We start from the raw sequence: 26,824 nt of genomic DNA, 5'->3' as shown, positions 1-26,824 counted from the left end.
AACCCCCTGCCAAGTCCCACTGAGGAGTTTCACCCACAATATAACAACAGCTCTATTTCTCTATTTCTCCTCTCAGACTTAAGTCCTCCGACAGAACTTCCCAATATGGCGACGGCACTTTTAACTGCGTCATTCCAAAGCCCTTATACATTCCACGGTCTTCTCAAAACATGCTTTGGTTCGAAAGTTTATCTCCACACAGCCTTAAATCCACAGCTTAAGTCCTTAAAACGACATTTCTGGCTTGTGGGGGTTCTTGTTTAATCACATATAAGAAAGAAAGTAAGGTTTTTTTCCCCCTCCTCCATCAGTCCCTTTGCCATACTGAGTCTTGGCGTATCTTCTCGTGATTTATACTTGCTCCTTCGACTCTTCTTGTTTTATCAAAGATCTCTTCTGTTAGCAGTCTTTACTCCCCCTTCTTCCTTGAAATATGTGTATTCGCTTCATCCAAATTGTTTCTTTTGAAGTTCTTGCAGCTAGTGGCGCGGATCAGAGACGGCGTCCAGGAGCACCGAAATCCCACAGGAGGGCATTGTGCCTAGTGCCCCCATCCCCACAAATTTGGGGGTGGTATAGGGCACAGCAGGCAAGGGCAGTCCCACCCCACAATCCGGGGGGGGGGGTAGGGAGGCTATTTACTCCCATTACAGCCTCCAAATTACCTCGTGTGGGTCGGAGAGATGTTATTGTCAGCCATCTTCTGATGCGCCCCCTAGTGCCTCCCCTTTCCAGTGATCTCTAGGTACCTTGTAATTGTGTGTGTAGATAAGGATGATGTAGGGATCTCTTACAGAATTATCAACAGACCCACTAAATGACAATTCACAGGGTAGATTTATCACAGTTGCATGTGTGTGTGTGTGTATTTGTAGTAGAGTATGTCATGTTGGTGCTGGAGGAGACTCTTGAGAGTCCCATGGACTGCAAGAAGATCAAACCTATCCATTCTTAAGGAAATCAGCCCTGAGTGCTCACTGGAAGGACAGATCCTGAAGCTGAGGCTCCAATACTTTGGCCACCTCATGAGAAGAGAAGACTCCCTGGAAAAGACCTTGGTGTTGGGAAAGATTGAGGACACAAGGAGAAGGGGACAACAGAGGACAAGATGGTTGGACAGTGTTCTCCAAGCTACCAACATGAGTTTGACCAAACTGCGGGAGGCAGTGGAAGACAGGAGTGCCTGGCGTGCTCTGGTCCATGGGGTCACGAAGAGTCAGACACAACTAAACGACTAAACAACAACAAATGCATGTGTATGTTTCATGACCTCTACAGCCTTTATTCCAATGTAAAATATTGGGTGCCTCACTGGAGTGTGTCGCGGGCACCAATTTTTTAAAAAAACAAAACAAAACAAAAACAGACTTTGTGACTCTCATTCTTAAGTCTCAGTTTCCAAAGCAAACACAAAAGCAAAATTAGAAAACAGAGTTGGATATCACCCACATCACTGAAACGTGGCTTCCGCCTAATTGCAAAATGAAATGAAATGCGCGAAATGGTGCTTTTTCTTAATACTCTTGTACTAATTGCTCAGCTCATACAAGGGTAAATAGACAGAATTTGTATTCATTGAATGCCCTGTTTATAATGCAGAGAACTATTGATGTAAAGACATGCAGTACAACTTCATTAAACTAATCTCCATTTCAACTGCATGCTTGCTATTTCAGTATTAAAATGCAGATAGGAGCCACTTTCTGTGGGCATAATGGCACTGAATAAAATTTACCAATAGGGCTACATGAACTGTGACTGTTTGCCGAAGTTACAGATAGTCCATTTGAAAATGCAGGATCATACCAACACAAGCAAGTTTCAATGCCACATCCATAGGATGGCATTGCAGGGGAGATGGACACTTCTGCAAAGACATTGCATTAATACCGACCACAAATCTCTCATTCAGAAACATTAGCTTTGTAAACACACACTGAGTGTGTGCACTGAGAATTTGCATGGAAGGGCCAGCTGGATCACCCACATCACATCCACTGCTCTCAGCCTTTAGCTATGTTTTCAGATCCTATATGTATGCTCGAAGCTACAAACATGAGTCTGACCAAACTGCGGGAGGCAGTGGAAGACAGGAGTGCCTGGCGTGCTGTGGTCCATGGGGTCACAAAGAGTCGGACATGACTAAACAACAACAAATATGTATGCTCTGCCCATGCAGTCAGGAATTCTGCAATCATTCAGAGTCTGTGCCGATGAATACTCTTCCATAAGTTCTATTGAACTTTTGCCTTTTTGCAAGTTATGTAGAGTACATTTTGTACACTGATTGCCTCCCACTTCTCTGCATCCAGTGTACACCACGCAGGGCAGATTGGAGAAGGAATTCGTTTCCCTTCGCCTCCTGTTCTCCTACTACATTCCTGTGGACAATATTCATCTGTTATGTAGTGGCATATGAAGAAATCCATTTCTCCACATCAGTGTAGACAGGTAATTCTCTCAGCACCTCTACTTATGAGCTACGAAAGCTTGCAAGAAATGAACAAACAATGGATTAGTCCCCCAAATGTTAATCCCCCTCCAACAGCTCTGAGCCTGCCATTTGCGCCTGTCAATTATAAAGCCATAATGGTTTCCCCCTGCTAATGATGACTCTTAAAATGCTTGTTAAAGTGAAGCAGCTAATTGCTAATGAAGTGCTTTTCCGTTATTCTTCAAATGCTTTTGAAAGTATTCTATGTTTCTTAACAATGAGTCACTGCCCAGAAACAAACTGTTCCAGTGGAGACTGACTGGAAGGGGACACAGTGGGCACCCTCCTCTCTGAGTGGGCACTTTGAACTCACGGGAATCTTTCTATAGTTGATTGATTGATTGATTGATTGATTGATGCATACTAGTACCTTCACAGGATGTGGGTGGTGCTGTGGTGTAAACCACTGAGCCTTGGGCTTGCCGATTGGAAGGTCAGCAGTTCGAATCCCTGCAACAGTTGTTGTTCGGTCCCAGCTCCTGCCAACCTAGCAGTTCAAAAGCATGTCAAAGTGCAAGTAGATAAATAGGTACCACTCCGGCGGGAAGGTAAATGGCGTTTCCGTGCACTGCTCTGGTTTCACCAGAAGTGGCTTAGTCATGCTGGCCAAATGACTCGGAAAAACTGTCTGCGGACAAACATTGGCTCCCTCGGGCCAGTAAAGCGAGATGTGTGCCGCAACCCCAGAGTCGTTCATGACTGGACTTAACTGTCAGGGGTCCTTATTTTTACCTTTTAGTACCTTCGCAGCACACTAGCCCCCATCTCCCCCAGGCTTGACGCCATTCTGTTGCCAGATGAAGACATCTTTGCTAACCTTGGCTTTTGACAGGCAAAATCAATTAAAACATGATTTTTTTTAGCATATTTGCTACACTGTTTTTTGTTTTGTTTTTTAATACTGTTGGCCTGCTTTGTCTCTACCCATCTCTAAATACAATTCTGTATTTTATATGTTGTACGCCCCCCTGGTAATTTTGCCCACAGGCAGCCTGAATATATTTTTTAACTGAATGAATGAAAAGTAGGGTCATCACACCCTGCTCTAGAAAAATGACCAGTTTAATAACTCTAGGTTACTAAACATCTTGAGGCCTCCTCTGCTGCCAAACTGGAGTTAAACTTCAACATGCAATTGTCCTGTAAGTACATCCTGCTACCCATTTACAGTAAGAAAGGTTGATGAAGAAAGAAGCTAAACAAACAAAACTTCAGCAGAATCTGATGCTTTGATTAATTCATCCAGCTCTGCACACTGGTGTCCAGAATTCCCAGCCTACCTGGTAGAAAGTCTTGTTGATGTATAAAGTATGTCACGTCCAAAATTCAATAGTCAGGAAACATGTTCTGGGGACTAAGCCACATAAGCAGAGTCTAAAGTCCAACAATCAGGAAATGCAGTCCAATGTCAATTCAAGAACGCCAAGTCCAAAGTCTAGGAGACACAGAACACAGTCCAGAGTCAAACCCAAAGCACAGTCCTGTAGCATGCTGGCACATCCAAACAGAGCTCCACTTCAATTCTGCTCCTCTTCTATACCTTACATGTTGATTGGAGCATCTGGGCTTGATGAGGCAGATGACCCTCACCTGTTCTGAGCCTTCTCCAGCTGAGGAATCACACACCTTCTCCCAGAGCTAATGAGCCAAACCTAGGCTGTGGTTCCTTGTCTGCCTCAGCTTCCCAGGCAGTACCTCCCATTGCTCCCTCTGCCTCAGAGCCTGCCTTGGTCCTGAAGATAAGAGCCTCCCTGGTTTTGATGAGGGGTCCTCTGTCATCCCGTGTGTATATTCTTGCAACCTCAACCTCTCCTTCCCCATCTTGCCCTGGTGGGTCCCAGTCATAGCTGCACCCCTCACTGGGATTGTCTTCCTCCTCCCCTTTGTCCTTCCAGTTCATGAAAGCTGGCTTTTCAAATCCTCATGTTCTAAAGTTTACTGCTGTCTGGACAAAACGCCCAAAGACTGTTGAAGACACCATCTTATTCTTCTTCGTCATAATCCCACCCATCCTTCCAAAGGTAAACACACAAGCGATAAAACAATAAAAAACATCTTGAAACAATTGCAATGCAGAGGCTGAGAAAAACAACAACTGATGTTAAAAGCCTTGTTGAAAGAATGACATCTTCAGCATGCTTGCAAAAGGCAACAGAGACCAAAACGAACCAATAATTTAACAGGTAGGTGCCACAACTCTGAAGGCTAAATTCCTGTACTGTATGGAACAGACCTCTTGAAAGGCCCTAGTAGGATGTAATTATCTCCAGTGATCAACTGAGTGTATATGGGGTGAGATAATCTTCCAGCTAGAAAAGGTAAAGGTACCCCCGACCGTTAGGTCCAGTTGCGGATGACTCTAGGTTTGCGCGCTCATCTCGCTCTATAGGCCAAGGGAGCCGGCGTTTGTCCACAGACAGCATGACTAAGCCACTTCTGGCGAACCAGAGCAGCACGCAGAAACGTCATTTACTTTCCTGCCAGAGCGGTACCTATTTATCTACTTGCACTTTGACGTGCTTTTGAACTGCTAGGTGGGCAGGAGCAGGGACCGAGCAACGGGAGCTCACCCCGTTGCGGGGATTTGAACCACCAACCTTCCGATCGGCTAGTCCTAGGCTCTGTGTTTTAGACCACAGCGCCACCCATGTCCCACACATATCTCAGTATTAATAAGGTTTTCAACTGTTTGTAACAGAAAGCTTCTAGAGATGTTTCTTTATTTAGCAGGATGCCCAAATTTTCTTTGAATTATACTGGAGGAGAGATTCGATGTGAATTCTAATCGGCTGCAATCTTTCTCTCTGCGCATCTTTTTTGGGGGGAAAGGTGCACACTCACACATTCTCGAATTCCCTTTGTTTTCTATTGCACTACAGGCCACTCTCCTATATAACTCTTGAAAATGCATCCCAGAAAAGTGGTGCTTGGCCAATTGCAGACTGATAAATAATTCATTTGGGCATTGGCTGCGTTGACTTGATCTGCTATTTAACGGATGTACGGGGATTCGACAAAATTGTACCCGGTGGCGAAAAAGGGAGGTGACTAATTACTCAGCATTATACCAATAGTTTCTGTAGCGCGGAGAAGCCAAAGTCAGAATGGAATTATCCATCTTACCTCAATGACTCTATCTCTACCTCCAAAGTTCAAGTGATAAGTGGCTGAAGTCAACAGGACTCCTTTAAGCACACCTTACCAGCTTGACATATTGGAGTTACGGACCCACTAGGATTATAAAATTTATCCCCAGGCAGCCTTCATTACATTCTCTCCAAATCTAATTTAATGCCCAAGAATGCAATCACTTTGATGGGACCAGCTGTTTCGTCTCCTGCCAAAAGGCACTCCAAACCGTTTGCCAGCTTCCATATAAATGCTCGGTGTCTTCCGACACATATAAAGGCGAAGCTCTCCGCGAGGCTCCCAGAAAAGAGACAATGAAGTATTGATCTTTAAAAAAAAAAATGTAATAATTTGTATTGGTTCCATACTACAGTGGCACTCAATGACACACATGTCGGATGGAGGGGAGCCTGCAGTAATCCACAAGGCTCACACAGGACTGGGAATGAAATTAAAGCATTGACATCGGGTATCAGGCTTGCCAAGAGAGAAATCTCCAAAGACAAAAGACAGGGTAACAAAAACAAGAAACAGGAGGCTGTGATTCTGGGAAGTCTCTTGTAAGAGTGAGCTTCCTCAATCCATATGCATGGGTGATGGTCATGTGGTTTGTCTAGCTGGGGTTGGGAGCTTCTACGGTTTCTGCTCTTAATTTTGCACCCACTGTGGGTAGCTTCTCTCATGATGCAGACAAATCTCCCCCCTTCATGTGTAGCATTGATTGCATGAAGGGGCAAGTTTGTAGAAAGGGGCTGTGGGTGTACTGGGCCTGGGGGTAACCCATGAAATGTGGTCCAGAATCCGAAGATTCTGCTGGGAGTCAGTCCGACAGGGCCAAGGCAGGACATGAGGCAGGAAACCAGGCAAGAACAGGTACAGGATCTCAGGCAGGATCTAGCATACAGCAATGTTGCTCCCGCAACCTGGGGCGGGATCTGACAGCCTTTTATCTTTGTAGGGGTAGCGGCCAGTCCTGAGCCCCCGGCAACTCACCTCCCTGTTTTTCCCAAAGGTGAGCACTCCTCCTGTGAGTACTCAAGTATCTCCTTCTCTCAGACCTTAGTCTCTGCAGCTTGGGAGACATCAGTGAGTTACTAGACCCAGGGGCCACCTCAGCCTCTCCTGACCCAACTGGTAGTGGAGCAGCTGTAAGTGATGGCCCAGCTGAAGGCAACAAGGTCATCCCTGCATCTGGAGCCAGGGCAGGCTCAGGCCCCTGACTTGGCCCAGCTGGTGTTTGTTGCAGGGGAACCTGTGCAGACTGGGACTCTTCAGGATCAGGCCCCAGACTTGGTTCAGATGATGTCTGAGGCAAAGGATCCGGTGCTGACTGAGTCTCCTCTGGTTCCAAGTCTGAGCCCGAGTCCCAGGCCATCACAGTAGGGCTGTGTCTCTCACCCCTCCTTCACTGTCACATGGGTTCTCCCTGTCCACACAATAGCATCCATATCTGAAAAATGGGTGCCTTCTCGGCCAGAGCTTCAGGACCCAAGGGAACCTTCATGTGTAGATCTTTGAAAGGTTCCCTGTCTCAGATGTCCATGCTAATGTGGGCCTACTGCTGCAGCCTAGTGGCTCCTTTCAGCACACCTTGAGTCATGAGGAAAGGAGACTTCCTCTTCTTTTATCAGAACACAGAAGGAATCCTTATGTGCTGAAGCCAAACAGCAAACAGCAGCACCTCATGACAGAAAACTGCTATTTCAGGACACAGCCCTCCTTAGGAAAAACATTAGCTGCTAACAGTGACATCTAGTGACAGAATGAAGCATTACTCCTGTTAACATGAAAAGATAAGAGGAGAAATTTAAGGGCAGATCAACACCATTTTTAGGAGGTAATTTAAGTACTGTTTGACTTTATACTAATGTTATACAGTGGTACCTCAGGTTAAGAACTTAATTCGTTCTGGAGGTCCATTCTTAACCCGAAACTGTTCTTAACCTGAGGTATCACTTTAGCTAATGGGGCCTCCCACTGCAACTGTTCTCATCTTGAAGCAAAGTTCTTAACCCGAGGTACTATTTCTGGGTTAGCAGAGTCTGTAACCTGAAGTGTCTGTAATCTGAGGTACCACTGTATATTTGATGTTAGCTGCCCTGAGCCTGGTTTCAGGCGGGGAGGGCGGGATACAAATAAAAGTTGATTATTATTATTAATATTATTATTAACCATTTAAAGCACTTCTGATGCACATTTTAAACAAATGGCTCCCCCCCACAAGAATCCAGGGAACTGGAGTTTCCACTCACAAAGTTACAGTTCCAAGCATCCTTATGAGACTAAAGTTCCCAGAGAGACATGTATGGTGTGGACCTGCAAAAAGTTTCCAAGTAGCCATTTCCCCCCAAAGTAAAGTTGGATAAGCTTCAGTTTTGACAAAGAGGACTAGAACCACAATAATTAGGCATTCAAGGAGAATAGATTGAAGAAAACATCCTCTCCACAGACCTTTAATAGAAAAATAGCTAGTGGTAGAAGAAAACTTTATTTACATGGCTGCTATTTTTATGTATGTATTAATTAACTAACTATAGTCAAGGGAGGGATGCGGGTGGCGCTGTGGGTTAAACCACAGAGCCTAGGACTTGCCGATCAGAAGGTCGGCGGTTCGAATCCCCGCGACGGGGTGAGCTCCCGTTGCTCAGTCCCTGCTCCTGCCAACCTAGCAGTTCGAAAGCACGTCAAAGTGCAAGTAGATAAATAGGTACCGCTCTGGTGGGAAGGTAAACGGCGTTTCCGTGCGCTGCTCTGGTTCGCCAGAAGCAGCTTGGTCATGCTGGCCACATGACCCGGAAGCTGTACACCAGCTCCCTCGGCCAATAAAGCGAGATGAGCACCACAACCCCAGAGTCGGCCACAACTGGACCTAATGGTCAGGGGTCCCTTTACCTTTATAGTCAAGGGAATACACAGATACACACACACACACACAGAGAGAGAGAGAGAGTCAAAGGCTAGGGTAAAGAGGAGCATCTTCAGCATACAATTCATTTTTGATTTGTTCATTGTTCCCTGCTTGAAACACTGGGGAATCACGCCAAGCTGTTGCAGAGCTCGATGGGCCATTGGTGTAACTCAATATGAGGCAGCTTCTTGTGTTGCTACTTGGCAAATTCTGTAGCTCAGTGTTAGAGCCTCTGCTTTGCAGGCAGGAGGCTGCAGGTTCAATCCCTAGCACCTTCAGGTAGGACTAGGATGGACCCTCGTATCAAAACTCTGGAGAGTTGCTGCCAGTCAGTGCATGCAATACTAAGCTAGGTGGACCAACAGTATAAGGGAGCTTCCTATGTTCCAACCAGAATGGGAACACACTTCTAGTTTTGTCCTAAGCTTCCTTCATTTCAGCTTTCTAATTTAGAACAAAGAAGGCGGTATGATGTTGGTGCTGTTAAGCAATCGGGAGGCTGAAACCCTCACTTATATAATGTTGAAAATCCACAGATCTTCTTACATATCCCTATTTATTTGGTGCTTGTCTCTAGCCTAGATTGTCACAGAGATGTCATAAAGCACTACACAAGTTCTGGAACTGTCCTCTGGAATGGAGATTAAATCAGCCAAGGGGAGTGCCGAGGGACAGAAGCAAGTTACCCCCGCCCCGAAAAAAATTTAATCCTTTCACAAAGAGTTTTCAAAACCACCGTGGAAATCGATAGCTGGGATAAAGCCCTTGATCCAATGCTTACCCGATACAGCAAAGGCCCCATCATTCAATTATGCTTTATATAGTGAGTTTTAAAGCCATAAGAGCCCAAAGGAGATTGCAGAAGCTAGCCATTTGTTTCCCACGGCTGAAGCTCAGATCTTCTCACTACATATGTACATTTGAGAGTCATGTTGGGTAGCAGTGAGAGGGTTGGACCAGGACCTAGGAGACAGGGGTCCAAATCTCTAATCAGCCACGAAGTTGCTACCACACAGGGTGGCCTTGGAGATGGCAAGTCCATGGATGTTGGCTTGAGCTCCTTGGATGAAAGCAGCAAACCAATGTGCCAATGTTTGGCCTGCAGTGGGCAGTGCTTTCTAATGACGGCCTGTCAATCTGTCAGCTGTCCTTTATCAGTGCTAAGTATTAGATGGTTGGAACAGGTTTGGGGGAGACTCAGGAACCAATGCCAGTTTTGGGGAATGGCTTGGATCTATGGGTTCCGTAGACATCAAAGATGCCAGGGCAGGTTGGATTCCATTGATGCTTTTTTCTTTCCTTTTGAAATGGAAAGAGAACATCGCCTTCTTCCAGCCCTTGTAGTCTTTCTCTTGTCTCTCAAGGCCACACTTGGTAGATTTCTCCCAACATTGCCACACAGAAGGGATCCTTGCCTTGGTCAGCATCCAATGACATCTGGAGGTTGTCTTGCCAGTTCAGTGCAACAGCATTGCACAGATGCAAGACATGCCTCATCCTGGCTCCACCTCTTTTATCCACAGCACTCCACCACTGTCCCTCCTCTCTCCTCTTCTTGTGTGCTGTTACACCAGAAGCAGTTTAGTCATGCTGGCCACATGACCTGGAAAGCTATCTGGGGATAAACGCTGGCTCCCTTGGCCTGAAGTGAGATGAGCGCTGCACCCCATAGTTGCCTTTGACTGGACTTAACCATCCAGGGGTCCTTTACTTTTATACTTTTATACCTGGCCTCGGTCCAGTATATCTGAAGGAGCATCTCCACTCCCATCGTTCTACCCAGACACTGAGGTCCAGTGCCGAGGGCCTTCTGGCGGTTCCCTCACTGCGAGTAGCTAAGTTACAATGAACCAGGCAGAAGGCCTTCTCAGTAGTGGCACCCGCCCTGTGGAATGCCATCCCACAAGATGTTAAAGAGAAAAACAACTACCAGACTTTTAGAAGACATCTGAAGGCAGCCCTGTTTAGGGAAGCTTTTAATGTTTGATGCATTACTGTATTTTAATATTTTGTTGGAAGCTGTATTTTAATATTTTGTTGGAAGCTGGAAGGCCAGCCAGATGGGTGGGGTATAAATAAATTATTATTATTATTATTATTATTATTATTATTATTATTATTATTATTTATTACCTTTTCCTGTCTGCAGTGTGTCCTTGAACTGTGCAGATGCTCCTTTCTTGGCTCGATGGATGCTGGAAAGACGTGTGAATGTCAATACCTCTGACTTTCACACGGCTGGAATGTAGCCACTGGGCGAAGGTAAGACTCACTTCTGTTGCTTGACTTACTCTGATCCCTGGCCACACCCACTGCTACCCTGTGGCCCCCAGAAGGTTATATGTGAGGGAGTTTTGCCCCCAGTCTGGAAAAGGCTCCCCACCCTTGCTCTAGCTGGGATGATGCAATCAGACATGATGTGGATAACTTCCAAAAGCATCTCCTAGCCCAGTAATGGTTTGCATTGGAGGCCTGGCTCATTGCACAGCTGCAGCAGCAAGAGGTGTTGTTGTCAAAGAGCAGGGAGGCTCTTTTCAATGAAACATGTCCTGATCATTTGCTATGACTCTTTTGCCAGAGGCTTCATGCACTGTACCCACTGTGCTTTGTACAGCTTTTAGTAAGCAGTGTGGTGTCAGTCACATTGAAATCTGATGAAACCCATATTTTTTTTAAAAAAAATATATTAATTAAAGTTCAATGGATTCCTTATAAAGAATAGATGAAAGGAGCAGCCAGCGACAAGGGAGTAATGGAGCTTGCTTTTCTGAAGATTAACTAAAGCTCCCATGAACTTCCTGCCTGCCTCTCTGGAAGGCTTCCTGGTTGCTTGGCTGTTGTTGTTTCCCCCCCTTTATTATTTCACCAGGCTATAATTATTTCAACAGATTGACAAGTGCTTGTTTACAAAAGGAGGTGAAGGATTAGCAACCCCACAAAGTGAGATGGAAATAGAAAAAAGATACTGGAAGAAGTTTAAAGACTATTTGCAGAAATATTGTAAAATTAAGGAATGTTAGAATGATGTTGGATAGAAAATAAGTGGTTTTCAGCTGTAATGTTTAAGAGATATGGAAAATACGATTCTGAAATAATTAAAAGAATTAGTGGTGAGGATTTGCTGAACAAACAAATTGAATTGGAATATAAGAAAGGGAGGTATGAGGAGGTCTGGAAAATAAGTCAAAAGAAAATAAGTAAGTGGAAACTCTATGTGTTTTTAAATTGCTTTTATTTTTGTATTTCTGTATTTCTGTATTTTTGTTTTTTCTTTTCTTTTTGTTTCACAATGTATTATTTTTGAAAACTTTAATAAATATCTTATTAAAAAAAGAAAGAAAAAAGATGCTGATTTTGTGCTTTAATGTTACTATGTTAACAATCAAGTAGCTCAAAAGGTTGCATTTTGTTTGTTTGTTTGTTTGTTTGTTTTTAGGGAAAATGAAATCACAAGATATAAATGGTACCATATTTCAAGCATGCCTTTGTGGGGTCACTGGGGCCTCCAGATTCCTCCTCCCAGTGCTCACCCTGAAAAGCCATTGCATATGGAGAGTGGTCTTTGCTCTGTCTCTTCTCATATTCATATCCATCTTTGCACCCATCCCTGCCCTGACTCGAGAGCATGGGATTCCAGGAGAGGGAGGAAGGCTTTGCTCAGCTGAATATTTCTGTTACGGTCCTGTTCAAGGGTGATCAACGTCCTGGCTGAGGACGTCGGGACCAGGGGCAAGATGGCGGGGTGGAAGCAGGAACGGGAGTCCAGAAGCCAGGAGTCAGGAAGCCAAAGGTCCGAGGGTCAGAGAGCCAGGAGTCAAGAAGCCAAGGGTCCGAGGGTCAGGTAGCAAGGAGTCAAACACAGCAAGGCAGGGAACATGTTGCTGTGACAAAGAGCTGAAGGGGAAATGCTGACCTTATATCCCTTCCCAGCTCTTGCCACCAGCTGCTGTGAGTTACCAATCGGTCTCACCCGTGAGGCCATGCCTTGCCTCTTCAGAACAATCTTAGGAAAGTCCTATTGGTCACAGGACCTGGCTCCTACACACACACCTGACAATTTCTCTCCTAAAACATTGGCTTTCTTCACATTGGGCGAAAGATTCCTGCATGGTCCCTTCCAACTCTACAATACTATGATTCTATGCTTCCCTCCCCTGTTAAATACTGGTTCCTGGGACTTGTAACTGGGGAGATCACTGTTGCACTCACAATCTGCTTGCAGGCTTCCCACGGGCATCTGGTTGACCACTGTAAAAGTAGGATACGAAACTAGGTGGGCCTGATCCAGCATGACTCTTAATAGCTTATCATTTCCTTCTCTCTCTCTCTCTCTCTCTCTCTCTCTCTCTCTCTCATATAACCCGTTGTCTGGTCTTCAGCTGGGGGGTGAGGTGGCGTATCTTGGAGTGAGCACTCAAACACTTCTTGCTTTTCCAAGTGCAAAACCCACAGACAGCTAAATTTAAAGCACAGTTCGAAAAAGGGAAAGGGTGGGGGAAGGAGAGAAGAGAAGATGCTTTGGTCTCCTCTGTAGACCCTTGTACTTTGATCCCAGAGGGTCTCACTTTGATTTAGATTAACCCCTTTTCCCGAACCAAGAAATAAGCTTGGCTGAAGATGGCGTCCCCCTTTCAAGCAAAACAAGCTTTCCTCTGGGGCTTTGCACTGGCTTATTTACGGCAGAAACTTCTCGCGCAGCCAAACCCCTGGATAACTTCTTCTTCTTGCCTCTTCTCTGCCTTTTTCTGAGCTGTTTTCTCTCTTTCTGTTGAAAGTGTGAATCACAACTATAAAAATAGGGCAAGAAGATATGAGTGAGTCAGTTTCCTGAACAAGCATCAGGAACTGCACATTTTTTAAAAAATATATATTTCTACAAGAGCTTTCCACCTGCTTGGGAACGATTGCAAACAGGCAGGAGAATGGTGGCAAAAAAACTGAATTGCAACTTTGCCTTTCATTTTTGGCTATCGTAAGCCGCTGGGCCATAAATTAAAAGGCTCCACTTCTGCACCTTTATGGGCTGGTTACAAGCTATATGTTAATTCTTAGAGCCATGCCTAAATATGTCAAAATGAAAAAGAAAAGGAGATGCACTACTTGGACGGGTAGCAGATTTAGAATGGAGAATGCAGGATGTGCAGTTGGACACAAAATGTGCATTTTCGTGGAGGGGAATGTGCTGTTGTGAAGCTGATAATGTGCAGTTGGAAAAATGGGGTTTGGGAAAACGAGACGAGTTAGACTTTTTAAGCACATAAACAGCAGGCAATGTCAGGGACAGAATGCACACAAATTATTCAAGGGTAGAATGCACTCAGTGTCCATACTTAAAACAAATTGCTCGAACCGTATTAAAACACCTTATTTGGGGCCAGAATCCACTCTTCTTTAGGCAGATAACATTACTGAACTAAGGCTGATCCATAAATGAATCATCACCGAATGGTAGATAAGTACTTCTGACGCCGATGGAGGAACTGCCACTGATAGGAGATGTAAACAAAAAGCAAATCATGCTCTGTGTTCATGTGGCTTCTTCATATTATTTTATTGTGTGGTGTCTGACAGGCAATTTGTGCAGCTGGGAAATCTGCTTTTAAAAGTCCCTGGGAGAAGGGAGGGCAGAAGCGCTTAAACTTTTCATTTCCCCATTGTTTTGCCACTCAGATAAACTCCCTCTTTGATTCCTCCTGCTGTGCTTTATATTTTCACTAGGGAACCTCTACCCCCATGGGCATAATTAGGTCTGCCATAGTTCCCTCTTTGCCCCAAGCCATACCTTCCTGTCCTACACCTGACATCACATATGATGTCATCAGGTACACAGCCGGCAAACAAAGCAGTTCGGCAGAAGGTGGTAGAATCTCCTTCATTTGAGGTTTTTAAGCAGAGGTTAGATGCTTTGGCTGAGTCAACATCCCTATATGGAATGGAGGAAGCATCTTAGCTTTTGCAAAAATGTATTGGGACAGCCTTCATTAAGGGTATCTAGATGTATGGAAGTGAAAGCTGGACCATAAGGAAGGCTGATCACCGAAGAATTGATGCTTTTGAATTATGGTGCTGGAGGAGACTCTTGAGAGTCCCATGGACTGCAAGAAGATCAAACCTCTCCATTCTTAAGGAAATCAGCCCTGAGTGCTCACTGGAAGGACAGATCCTGAAGCTGAGGCTCCAATACTTTGGCCACCTCATGAGAAGAGAAGACTCCCTGGAAAAGACCCTGATGTTGGGAAAGATGGAGGGCACAAGGAGAAGGGGACGAGAGAGGACGAGATGGTTGGACAGTGTTCTCGAAGCTACCAGCATTTTGACCAAGCTGCGGGAGGCAGTGGAAGACAGGAGTGCCTGGTGTGCTCTGGTCCATGGGGTCACGAAGAGTCGGACATGACTAAACGACTAAACAACAACAGATGCTGTTACTTGAAAGGAGAAACAGATTCCCTCAGTTCCATTAGAAAATATTTGACTTCTTCCTTCTGGTCTACCTATAATAATTTCTAAAATTAATTCTGGGACTGGAGCATGCACTGTTTCCTGCAGCTTCCAGCCCATTCACGATTTTTTAACTCCATAGATAAATGCTGTACATTGATTATTAAAAAAAAACCCTCCTGCATAAACGCATCCCTGATGTGATGGTCTGTATGATTGCATCAAGAATCTTTTCTGCAAGATGCTTCTGAATGTCTACATAGTCTCCTGTGCATTGATAAAACACGAGGCAAAATGCATCTTCATACAGCCATTTATATAATAGCATCAAGTTACCTTCTTCTTTTTCGCCCAGTATAACTCGCAGCAGTGTGTACATGCACATCATTATTACTGTGAGGAGGAGAGATGAAAAAAAACCTATGGTGAACTGCAGTGGTATTCAGGGGCAGACAATGCAAAGGAACCAAAAGATTCCATTACAGAATTTATTTTAAGGATTCTTCTAGCTAAACTTGTATTCAAGGAGAGTGGAATGTAAGGCACAGCAAACCTATGGGATGGCAAGGGGAATGAAACAGGAAATCACTCACGTCGCTAGTCAGGATGGGAACGGCTGAATAAAATAGGAATGGGAGATAAATTCAATTCAGTTCACATCTGAAGGCAAGCCTACTACCTAATTCACGCTTTCTTAAAAGGCACACAAACCAAAACAAAGCCATGCTTCAGAATTCATACTTCTCTGAATTTTGCAGTGCAGTTCTGTTGTCATGCAATGTGTACAAAAATGAATATACCAGGGGGAAATGTACATGTGTCAAAGCTGCCTCCAGGTCCCAGCTCACAGAGGACCAACGCTAGGCTGTAGTTATGTACAAAAGTCTTTATTGAGATTCAGTTTCCATTTTAAAGCCGCAGCGTGCAGCTCTACGTCTCGACCTTAGACCGGCGAAGTCCCATCTGAGTCTCCTCCCCTTCCACACCAGTTTAAGACTCTCGCCTTGCTCCACCTCTTCCTAAGTTCCTTTCTCCTCTGGGCCCTCCTGCCCGCTAGGGTCTCATCTTTCCTGGACTCCTCTGACGCTGACCCTGACGATTCTTGCCCCTCCTTCCGGCGGGCTTTAGGACCTGGTTCCCTATCCGGGCTACCTTCTGTGCCGCTCGCCTGTACCTTTGAACTTGGCGCGCGCGCCCAGCCTGCAACTTTCCTCTTGACCGTTAACTCGCTCTCCGATGGAGGCGTGGTCAACCCTGACTCATCTTCTCTCGCTGGTGGTGCATATGTGGGCTCTGACACCTGGAACTCCTCCCCCCCCACTGCGCTCTGGTGGGGAAGCTGGTCCTGATCTCCAACTGCTGCTCTGGGAGTCCCCGCTGGCCCCTTGCTTCTGGGGTGTCCCCCTTGGCTTGCCCCTTGCCCTGCCCATCGGCGCCCCCTTCTGTGAATCTTCCGATTCGCTGGAGAGGCTCATGGAATCTCTCGGGCTGCTGTCATATTCTCCTATGCTGCCCCCTGATTGCTCCCCCTCGCTCTCCATCTCTTCTCCTCCCTGCGCTCCCGCTGAGTCCCTGACAACATGAAAATGGATATATTGGTGAGAATGACATACAAAAATGCTTTGCATCAAGGGAAGTACATTTTGCAAAATTGTATACAAACTATACATATGAAGAGAAAAGGTATTTTTCTGCTCCTAGTCACTGTGGCAAATTAAGAGTGTCATTTCATATGCAACAATTCAAATCTACTGAAGATACAACTGACACAGGTCTTCAATAGGCAACAGATAGACAACAGAGATGGGCCCTGATTGATATCTAATGGGAGAGAATTGCAAAGAGTTAGTGCTACCACACAGGCCAAATTCCAACATGGTACACAACAGAAATCCTGATGAGCTGAGATCTGCAGGAGACCCTGTCTTGTAGAAGGCAGTGATTGGTTGGGTCTTTTAAAAAAACAAAACAAAAAAACAACAACCTTAAACTTGACGCTTCTGCCACTGGAAGTGGTGGCCATGTTTTCCCCTTAAAGACTAAGAATGAAATAAAAATCAATCAATCAATCTTTATTATGGTCCAGAGACCCAACAAATCATTACAAATCAATACACAATTCATACAGCCTACCTCCAGTTTAGACAAGTATTTTGTTTAGAATATAGGGCTCATTTGTTCTTGCAACCACTGATAAAAACTTTGCCACTGCTAATGTTCTAGCATTTGTTCGGTCTTCCAGTAGGAACCTGACATAGTGAGCCTCTGATTTTCCCGTGAAGGGTACCAGCAAGGGTAGTATCAGTTCAGCCCTGGCCTGCTCATATTTTGCACAATGCAACAAAATATGTTTTATGGAATCGATGTCTTGAGCACACGAGCAAAGTCTGTCCTGGTAGGGAACTCCTCTCAACCTGCCATCCAACTCTGCAGAGGGAAAGACATTTAGTCTGGCTTTGGTGAAAAGCCTTTGGTAGTTTGGTACTGTCAGGTTTTTAATATAAGATGTTAACTTAAAGACATACCCATATTGAACTCCTACTGCCAGCGGACTACAGACTGTGTGTGATTGAGATCGCAAGTCACTGTGTGCATTAGAAATAAAAATGAAGTCACTCATCAGCCATCACCAAACTGATTCAATACATTTCTGCTCTCCCATTTTTTTGGGGGGGGGGCGCAACTGAACCTCTTCCAGATGAGAAAGGAACGAAAAATTGGGTAAACCCATCCCAACTCTTCTACGAAATGTGTGTGCTCAGGGCTTATTGAAGAGATCTGGCTTGTAATTCTATCCTTCCTGCCAATCCATTCATAATTTCTTTCATCTGACAACCTCACCAACTTAATTGTGTGCTTTATTTTGTGGCTTACTTTTACCACCCTCATTATAACTGAAAGCATGTTTGGGGTTACAACGAAGAGAAAACAACTCTGGCATTTGATAGAATGAGTGGGGAAGCTCCGAGGGAATAAAACGTGTGTCAAAGTCAATTGAAACAGTTGGTTCCAATTAAGCAGAACACAGTCGGTCAAAGAAATGAAATCCAAGCTTTTTTTGGTTGTCCCCTCATGGGAAAGTTAAAGTTGCCCATTTCAAAAGACACTTAGCCAATGGCAGAGCCGGCCCAGGACATTTCACTGCCTGAGGCAGAAGTGCGGACTAATGAATCCTGTTAACAGGAGTTTTGCAAGCACAAGAGGGCATCCCCCCTCCCACTGTGTTCCCCCCATGCACCCTGAAATTGGCCAGAGAGGGAATTGGGAGAACCCTCCAGGATGGTACATGGGTGAGGAGAGAGGGGGTCGTTCTCTCTGGCAAGCTGAAAAGCTTGAGCAGATCCAATGATTGGCATAGCACCAAGCTGCATTCCTCCCAAAGTTCTCAAGGATAACTAAGGCATTTTGGCATCAGAGACAGAAAGCCTCACAAGCATCTCTACCTGGAAATAAAATTATACTAATAGTACATGAATAAACTATCATTTTGTAGCCCTTTCATGAGATTTGCTCTTGGAGGTGGCCAGCTCACTTTGCCTAGCAGCAGAACTGGACCAGGACAATGGTACAATTCACATGATCGGGCAGTCTCTTCCACACTAACATTTTGTACTGAAATCAGAATTACATATAGTGGTGTAGTCAAAATATGGTCCTGCCACCCTCACTGGAACGCTTGGTAGGGATGTGGGATAGGGCCTTCTCAGTAGCTACTCCCAGAGTTTGGAACTTGCTTCTCAGAGAAGTTTGACTGGCTCCCTCCTTGTTGCCTGTAAACCACCTCAAGTCCCTATTAGGTGAAGGTTCTGCACCCGCTTTGCTGGTGTATTCATTATTTGTTTTATTTGTCCAACTCATTTTTTTAAAACAGCCTTTAATTAAAAATAATATCAAGATGTTTCACAACACAATAAAACAGTGAAATAAAACCCTGCCAGTAAAACAACAGGGGCTTGGGAATGCCTGGACAAACATGTGGACTTTTAACAATCGTCAAAAGAGCAAAGCAGTTGATGGCTGCTGAATTTCCCATGGGAGTTCATTCCATAAGGTGGGTATCACTGCAGAAAAGGCCCTCCTTCCAGAGGGGAGGAAATGGACTTCCACTGGAGACAGCATTACCAGAAAGGCCACCTCTGATGATCAAAGTGAGCAAGGAAGTCTATATTCTGTTTGATATTTATGAAGCCTTGGTTGACTGCCACAATGAGAAGGTGACAGCCTGGTAATGGGGGTGGAGGAGAAATTCAGATTTCAAAATGAACTTTCCCAAATAATTTGTGTACCAGGATGTATTTGAAATTCAACCGGCCTCAAATTTTGCAATGCAGTTCTCCAGACAAGTAATGTGCAGGGGAAAATGCATATTGTAGTGGAAAATAACATACAAAGATGCATTATATTTGGGAATGTTGCTTTGAATTTTTTTTTCATTATAATCGATTACAAAAATGGGCATCCTGAGAGAAATGCAAACTAAAATACAGACAAATATTTATGCTGGTTTTAAAGTTAAAAAAACAACGCAAACTTAAGCAGAAATGTGCCTAAGATGAACTGACCTTAAGCTTAGAAAAATGAGAAGCTAACAGAAAGCAAAACTGACAGCTTCACCTATCCCAAACAAAGCCACTTTCAAGAACTCAAAACAATGGGCAATATTAATACAATTGTAGAGTTGGAAGGGACCACGAGGGTCATCTAGGTCAACCCTCTTCAACGCAAGAATCTTTTGCCCAACGTGATGTTCAAACCCACAACCTGAGATTAAGAGTTTTACGTAATCTCTACTGTCTGAGCTGTCCCAGGACAATGCAATGATAGTCCCACCCAGAGAATAGAAACATTGATATTAACGGTCTTGATTAATGTAGTGGTCATTAATTTCAGTGGTCTAATTTCAGTAGAGTTTAGTCGAATACAACCAGTGGCTCCAAATTTGTCAACCTTGCTAATTCAAATCTGGGGAATGGAATGTGGGAAAAAGTCAAAGTGAAGAGATATTAGCAAGTTTGGCAGAGGCTTCTCCACCTTTTTTTTGCAGTGTTTGAGAAAAGTTGGAGGCTGGTGTGGAAATACACAGTGCGCAGAATATGTCAGCTGTTGTAATTGAATAATCTAAAAATGTATTCATCACAACCGTGTACCTGGAGACATTGAGAAATGAAAGGCATTTGCAGCTGGGCTGCCAGAGCAAAATATATTTTTTTAAAAAATAAAATAAAATAACAAAGGCTGGCATTAGGACTTAATATCATCTTTTGTTTTGCCAAATCGACATTGTCTGCTGGAGGACCCAAGAGCCACCCAAAACAAAACAGAACAGAACAAAATCAAGTGTTGAGGAGCCAGAATTGCATTCCTTGTTCCAAATGATTCAGCTAGGAATATTCCACTTCAAGGACTCGACTGTGACAGAAACACAAGAGAAGCATTCAGAAGCTGTCTTTTGTTATTTTAATAAATGACTCCCCAATCCAATGGATGTTTTTCGGTGTGACGAAGCCCCTCCCACTCACTCACATAGCATTCTCTTGGCAAACAATGACTGTTTTAAACAAAAGAGGTGTTGCATACGAAGATATCACAATTACATTGGAGAACCAATCTAATCTGGCAGGAATAAATGGAACTCGGGGCTGAGACAAATTGAACACTCAGAACCATCTACCATGGAATGCATTGGCTGATCCCAAAATTGGAGGCTCGAAAAAGAGAATTGTACAGCTAGAGACAAAAAACCTGCAGCCACATTTCTGAAAAGTTTTAATGTGCAGCCACATTCCATGGGTGTTTCTTTGCAGGGGTGGGGGTGGGATCTGTGGCCTTCTAGATGTTTGGGGGCTTCAGACTTCATCAACCACAGCCAGTATGGTCAATGGCCAATGATAAGAGGATTTGCATTTCAATTACATTGGGGTGGGGGGTGAGGTCATAGGTTGACCCTGTTTGGTAGATGTTTCAGAGACCAGGCCACAGGCTCTGGGCTTTGGAGGTCCTATGGGCAAGATGTTTTCAGTGGTCCACCCTCCCCAAAAGGAACTCTCTTCTTCTTGAGAAGCAGTGTGGTGTACTGGTTAAGAGCAGTGGACTCATAATCTGGTGAACCGGGTTCGATTCCCCACTCTTCCACATGTAGCTGCTGGGTGACTTTGGGCTAGTCATGCTTCTTTGAAGTCTCTCAGCCCCACTCACCTCACAGAGCATTTGTTGTGGGGGAGGAAGGGAAAGGAGAATGTGAGCCGCTTTGAGACTCCTTAAGGGGAGTGAAAGGTGGGATATCAAGTCCAAACTCTTCTTCTTCTCCCTGATGTCCACACTGCCTATTTGCTTGTCCTCTCTGTTTGTATGACGGGGGTGAGGAGAGGGAAAGAGAGAAGGAATGTATCGCTGTTTGCTCAGAGAGGGCAGATTAACAGGTAGTGATAGCAAGGAAGATCGGGGGGGAGGTTAACACCCTCTATAGCTGCAAGGTGTGCAGAGGAGGGTGACCAAGGTGATCAAGGATTTGGAAACCAGACTTTATGAGGAATGACTGAGCGAGCTGGGCATGTTTAGCCTGCAAAAGAGGAACCTGAGAGGAGATATGAGAGCCATCTTCAAATATCTGGAGGGGCTGTCACATGGAAGATGGGGCAAGCTTGTTTTCTCCTGCTCCAGAGGGTACAACCCAAACCAATGGATTCAAGTTACAAGAAAGGAGATTCTGACTAAACATCCAGAAGAGCTTCTATGATTCTCTAGAGGTATGAGCCTTGGCAGCTGCTCAGAAACGCCTACCTCTGATGCCAACTCTGCCTCAGGTTTAGCAAAACAACAACAGCCATGAAGTTTCCTCAGATAATCATTTGTCAGGCAAGGTTGTTTTGAAGATCATTTGTTCACCTTCAGTTTGCTTTCCTGGCCTTCTTTGGGAGGAAGGGCCAAATGTGAATTTGATTCGTAAATAAGAAGCTTGCCAAAATTTGCCTTCAGTTTTGTACACTCGCCACACAGTTTCCATCCGTCCACTCCTTGACGCTGCCTCTCCGAAGGAGTGTTGCGAGGCTTCAAAAACTCTTTGGAGATCTTTGAAAACAGCTTCTAGCTTATGCTGCATATGCACAAAGTGTTATTCAATTACCGGAGAGATTCATCACAGCAAAAGCTAGGGTTGATTAACATTTCTCCTTGCAGTCGGTGCATACATTTGCAGATCACAAAAAGAAAACTAGTATCAATTAAGTTAATTTCACTTGTATCCATTTTCAAATGAATTATTTATAATTGATTTAAGAAAGATGAAGTCTCAAAGATCATCAAAATGGCAATAAATTATACCCTTCTAACAAGCTTCCAACACCCTGTGGTTTTAGGACTCTTTGTTTTAATTGAAACTAAAGTGCTTCAATTACACATTATAATTAAAAAGTTTCTGGATCGAATGATCCATCTTTGAAAAATGAATGAAGCAAGTGCTCCCCAAAAAGAGAGAGAAATCTCCATGTGTCCCGAGAAATTTTTTTGTAGATAATGATAAACTGTGCTTGTTTATTCATATACCAAATTACAATCCATTAAATGATAAACAAGCTTTAAAAAACATCAACAACAGAAAATGCAAGTGGCTTTGTCATTTGCAATGACTTCCGGTCCATTTCTGGGCTTAATTCAAAACGTTGACCTTAATCTTTAAAATCCTACAAAAGTTGGAGTTAGGCTACCTACAGCATGGATGCCTCATCTAGAATAGAATAGAACCTGCTGCCTTAGTAATAGAATGGTAGCAAGAGATCCAGAGGGTGGCAATATGAGAACGAGCCTTTTCTGTGGTGGCTCCCTGCTTATGGAATGCTCTCCTCAGAGAGGCTCACCTGGTGCCTTCATTGCATATTTGTAAGCACCAGGAAAAAACAATCCTTTTCTTCCAGGCCCTTGGCTAATTAAACCATCTATGGCAGGGGTAGGCAACCTAAGGCCCATGGGCCAGATGCGGCCCAATAGCCTTCTCAATCCGGGCTGTGGACGGTCCGGGAATCAGTGTGTTTTTACATGAGTAGAATGTGCCCTTTTATTTAAAATGCATCTCTGGGTTATTTGTGGGGCATAGCAATTCATTCATTATATTTTCCCCCAAACTATAGTCTGGCCCACCACATGGTCTGAGGGACAGTGGACCAGCCCACAGCTGAAAAAGGTTGCTCACCCCTGATCTATGGCCTTCTAAACTGTGTGTGTGTGTGTTTTGGGGGGGGGGGTGTTACTGTTGTGTTGTGCATTTTTGTGTTTTTATTTTGTCAGCCACACTGTAATCCTCACATGAAGGGTAATAAGCAACATGATGGCCAGAAACAATTACAGTGGTACCTCGGGTTAAGTGCTTAATTCGTTCCAGAGGTCCGTTCTTAACCTGAAACTGTTCTTAACCTGAGGTACCACTTTAGCTAATGGGGCCTCCTGCTGCCGCTGTGCCGCTGCTGCACGATTTCTGTTCTCATCCTGAAGCAAAGTTCTCAACCCGAGGTAATATTTCTGGGTTAGTGGTGTCTGTAACCTGAAGCATATGTAACCTGAAGCATATGTAACCCAAGGTACCACTGTACTGGAGATTTCTGATTGGGCAAATTCTCTCAAGAAAGAGTTTGGTGAAGACCAGCATTATTTTGAAGGCCGTTTCACTCATCTCCAGTAATGATCTGTTAATGATGGATTGGTCCCTTTGTATGCAGGAATCAGTCTGCGTTGGACGGGTTCAGGTGAACATGCTTCCTCCCCTCCCGCCATCCTGCTTGCATTGACTTTTGAAGTCATCCTGCACTCGGAATCCAGTAGAAACAGTTTGTCTGGGAAGTGTGATGCCCTGCGGACTCCACAGCCAACACTCACTGAACAAACTGTAAAAATCTATCTTGCGTAATGAGGATTGGCTGTGAAGTCTATTGAGTGCTGGACCTAGATTGCCTGCCAAAATTCAAAACAAAACAGAAACGGGGCTGAATATTGTTGTTTGGACAATACAAATATCCCCGTACACTGGTTGTCTGCCGCAATGTCGGCATCAGCACAGGTTTGGAAGAGCCCACTTGCACAGATGAATTTCATGCGTATGCTTTTTATATCTCTGTTCTCTTATCCCAACAGTTTTTTGCGAAGGCTGCTCTGAATGTTTCGCCCGCCTGAATTTCTACACATTCAGGGGGCTTGCAGCGTGAGTGTGTATGTGTGTGTGTGTGTGTGTGAAACCACCCCAAATATCAGGAGTTGGAGGTGGCCCTTTCAACGGCGTCCACTGCTAAAGATCCGCCTCCACAAACCCAAACACAGCTGTCCTTCAAAATGTGTACATTTGCCCAAACTGCACACAATAAATGTATTTATTAGGTGATGTTTGGAATAAAATGCTCATGAATTTTAAAGAGGGTTTTCTGAATAAAAATAGACTTGAAAATTGCTGCAGAAATATGTCAGCTGAATTTAATATTTGAAAAACGAGAAACCGAAATGGATAGATTCATGTATCCCTCCTTGTAGCCAATGCTAGTCCTGCTCTGAATAGAATTTTGTTGGCTGCAACTCACAGTCCACCTGGATTGTGTGGTTTCTTCTTTTATTTCCAGTGGATTTGTAAGCTTCAGAAATCCTAAAGATGGATTGTGTATAAGCCAGTTCCCTTGGTTCAGGAAGAGAGGAGGAGGATAAAAATCCCTCTCTTAGTTTTCAGTTTATCTTCGAAAATGGGAAAAAAGGACTTCTGATCATAGTATCACTATATGCTTTCCAAAAATGGCTTTGCTTTAAAACAAAGTGGAACATTATCTCAAGACTATAAAGCATTAAGCTGGATTGTTACAACAAAGAAAAAAATAGGTTGGATTAGGTGACTCCAAGAACCTGATTGCACAATATTTCCACGTTAAGTCTTACTACGCTGGAGTGAACTTTTCAGAGCATCGATTATCTGTACATTTCTGTTAGGGTAGTGTAATAGATGTTCACGGGAGCTCAGGGGGAAAAGTGAAAACATAAGATATTAGTCTCTCTTTGTTCATGTTACGGTAGTTAAAGGAACAGCAGTTGCCTCAGAAATGTTGCCTGGAGCAAAAATGTGACGTATATGTGGGTTTTCCTCCATAGGCGAACCGTCTAGGGAATTCTCAGAGCAGAGTTTGGATAGGTTGCTGCAATTTCTCAGACTAGGTGCTCACTAGTCCCAAATCCTACCAGGATTAATTTTGCTTCAGGTGGCACATCTGAGGGATACTGAGAAGGCCATGGTGATCATTCCTGGGAAAGAGGAAATTCAAAAGGAATCTGCAATGTGAAATTTCTTTGTAGCAATCCAACATGAGGCTGAGTGTTATTGCTCATGAAATCATCACTAGGGATGGAGGAGGCATTCAAACTCACTTTGCACATAGAGGTGGACCTCATTTGCAAATAGCGGTTGCCCTTTGAAATTTGCACCTGTCAAAATTTCACAGTGCAGTTCTCTAGCCAAGTTATGTGTACAAAAATGCATATACTGTATACTAAAGTGTGCATACAAAGGCACCGTGTCATGCAAAACCTGTTTTTTTGGGAAAAAAAGCCCATTGGGCAAATTTACATATAGAAATGCAGGTGAATTTTCACAAGAACATTAAAAATCCCCGCAAAGTGTTATGGAAATGTGGGGAATTGATGATTGGAAAGATGAGAAGCTTCAATTGAGATGTTTGCACAGACATGGTGGGTTTTTTATTTCATTTTATCAAAATATCCAATGCAAAGATCAGCCCAGCAAACTGTTCTTTGTGAAAGGGACCTCTGCGAATAATGTCATTAGCAGCATCTGAGTTTTTCTGCTTTTAATTTCCTTGTGACTTCACTGTTCACAATCTCCACACCCTCAGCCACATATATTAGGGGGTTTGCAGTGATTGCAATATTTGCAATGGAACAGGTTTATCTGTTTCTGATCCACTCTGTGTCGCTTCGCATTGATTCATTATGCGGGTCAGCATCGGAAGTTCTCTTTCAGCCCTTGTTGACTATAATACAGAAACTAGAAATGGTGATCATTTGTTTTTCCTTTTCACCTAAGAGGGTGAAATTGGCAAGCAAAGCAACGTCTCCAGAATGGAGTGAGCCTGCCAAATTTTAGCCAGAACCACCCAGGGGTTTTTGTGCATGGAACTTTTACATTCCTTCTGAAAAGAAAAGAAAATTAACGGGGTTTTTTTAATTTTTTGCCTGATTTAGATGCAAATAACAAGCATGCTTACAATTTCTGAGCGAACGAAGCCTACTAAATTTCAGAATCACTGTAGTGGTTTTCTCTTGCAAGTGGAGATTTCACCATATTGGGTGGGAAAGTAGAAGCTACATTTTGTCCCCTTGTTTGGGGGTTGTGGGCGTAATCAGTTTGAAAACTAGGGAGATGAGAAAAGTGTCTTTGGTAAGAAATCGGCTGAAGTTCAGACAAATAGGTATTGGTTCTATTGTAGTGGGTGATTTACCTTCTTTTTACAAAAATCTAGAAAGTCACAGGTTTCCCCTCACACATACACCCCAAGAATGATGGGTCTTTTTTTTCTTTGTTGGGCAATAAAATGATTGGAAAAGAAGCAAGCCTAACTCTGCTGCCTACGTCAACCTCTCACATCCAAAATTCAAAGGAGAACAATGACCCACCTGAAGAACAGTTCAGGTGATTTACTTCAACCAGTCCACCCCAAATCACTGTGATTGGCATGCCCTGCGAAAATAATTCACTGTGATTAAAAACTACACCTGTCCATCAAAATGAAAAATCTCCTTACCCTTTCATTCTCTCCTCCACCCACTTCCTTCTTGAGCTGTGCTGTTTCCTCAGTTAGCAGGTTTTGTTTCTCAGT

General features: G+C 44.0%; 1 long non-coding RNA gene across 2 annotated transcripts; it reads left to right on the top strand.

Annotated features, from left to right (window-relative positions):
• Window positions 1–9,203: 9,203 nt before the first annotated feature.
• Window positions 9,204–24,303, top strand: LOC307225360. 2 transcript variants are annotated; one of them, XR_013842929.1, is made up of 3 exons: window positions 9,204–9,801; window positions 10,701–10,793; window positions 24,090–24,303. It is a non-coding gene; the product is annotated as an uncharacterized lncRNA (long non-coding RNA). The 2 variants fall into 2 exon arrangements; XR_013842930.1 differs by lacking the exon at window positions 24,090–24,303 and adding an exon at window positions 11,968–12,050.
• Window positions 24,304–26,824: the final 2,521 nt, after the last annotated feature.

This window comes from Podarcis cretensis (genome assembly GCF_951804945.1).
Source record: "Podarcis cretensis genome assembly, chromosome: 10".
Taxonomy (NCBI): Eukaryota; Metazoa; Chordata; class Lepidosauria; order Squamata; family Lacertidae; genus Podarcis; species Podarcis cretensis.
Note: the sequence above shows the minus strand (reverse complement) of the source record. Positions and strands in the feature narration are given on the sequence as shown.